Source organism: Gymnodraco acuticeps, unplaced genomic scaffold (assembly GCF_902827175.1).
Source record: "Gymnodraco acuticeps unplaced genomic scaffold, fGymAcu1.1, whole genome shotgun sequence".
NCBI classification, from domain to species: domain Eukaryota; kingdom Metazoa; phylum Chordata; class Actinopteri; order Perciformes; family Bathydraconidae; genus Gymnodraco; species Gymnodraco acuticeps.
Window position 1 is genome coordinate 788,269 of NW_022991022.1, and position 1,508 is coordinate 789,776.

The following is a 1,508-nucleotide window of genomic DNA, read 5'->3' on the forward strand; positions in this document are numbered from 1 at the left end:
ATTATTAATATCAATTTAAAACAGTCGAACATTCAAATAAATATGTCCATGTCTGCCTGACTGAGAAAACAATACATTATAAATACAATATTGTATGATATACTGGTGACTTTAAGGTGTGTCTTTGAGTTATAAACTACATAGATGTTTTGATATTTTCCAAGCATAAAACAGGAGGACATAATTAGAAAACTGTTGGGGTGAGTGATGCCTTGTGTTTTGGCTGCAGTACTAAAAACGTCCCACAGATGGCACTGTGGTTTATCTGAAGAAGACTGGACTACTGCAAGAAGTTTGGACAACGTGGCAGTTTGTAGATCCAATAATAGACAGCCTACTGATGTGAGCATGGTTCGTTGGTCTAGGGGTATGATTCTCGCTTAGGGTGCGAGAGGTCCCGGGTTCAAATCCCGGACGAGCCCTTCTTTATGCCCCTCAGGGTCTGACAGAAGCAGTTATTCCTTTAGAGCAGGGGTGTCCAAACTTTTTTCACCGAGGGCCACATACACAAAATGATACGAAGAGCTGGGCCCCTCACTCGAGGAGAGGTATATTGCCTCATAAGTTCACTTATAAGTCAGCAAAAATAAATCAAATGTAGGTAAATTATCCTTAATACTTGAAAATGCTTTAAGAAAACAAACAGCCTACATCCCAGCTCTCCAGAGGGTTTCATTTATATTGTTAGCAGCTTATTCCTTAAAACAGAAGCCTCAGATTGCTTATCATAAGAGGAAATAGGAAGGGTTTATTTCAAGCGTGTTATGAAAATAAGTTATTGGGCTTTTTTCTTATCAACTTAGATTTGATAGAAACATTTGTTCAACTTTAACCAACTGGATTTGTTTGAAAAGTGGGGTGGTAAGAGTCGGGAGGAGCTGATAATTTATTCCGGCAAATTACTCAGACCTACTAATTGACCTAACAGAAGTTATTGAGTCTATGTAAGTTTACTGCTTGGCTCAGATCCACCAACGTCAGCAAGATCTCACCTCTACTAACTCCTGAAGAACCAGGTTAAATTAACTGCTGTTTCAATTCAGACGACCCGCTAAATCTGTTTAAGCGATCCCGAAGGATTTTGATATCAGTAAATGAGGTGTGGCCCTACCTAAGTGTGAGTGTGGCAGTGTGCAATATTACATTTGAAGCAGGAGAGGAGAGCACAGATGTCTTTTAAGTTGTCCCAGTCCAAAAGGTGGGATCAGTTTATTTGAAGAAAAATAGGTCCAAACTTATACAGGGTTTTTACCTTTAACATTATAATCCTACAAAACATATCATGCTGTGGTCATGTTCTAATATGCAACCCTAATTCACAGTTTTACATTTATTACACTAAATTGTAACTTCAACTGCCCAATTCAGTTGTGATATTTAAATCTCCCGATAGAATTTAGAGGCATTTCCTCATAAATGACCGGTGATAATAAAAAGCACATTCAAACTTTCATTCAACAAATCAGTTCATTTGCTCATTTCCACATTCGAATACTTCAACTAGTCCC

General features: G+C 38.1%; 1 non-coding gene across 1 annotated transcript; it reads left to right on the forward strand.

Annotated features, from left to right (window-relative positions):
• The first annotated feature begins 350 nt into the window (after positions 1-350).
• Positions 351-422, forward strand: trnap-agg. Its single transcript has one exon. It is a non-coding gene; the product is annotated as a tRNA-Pro (tRNA).
• The last annotated feature ends 1,086 nt before the right edge of the window (positions 423-1,508 follow it).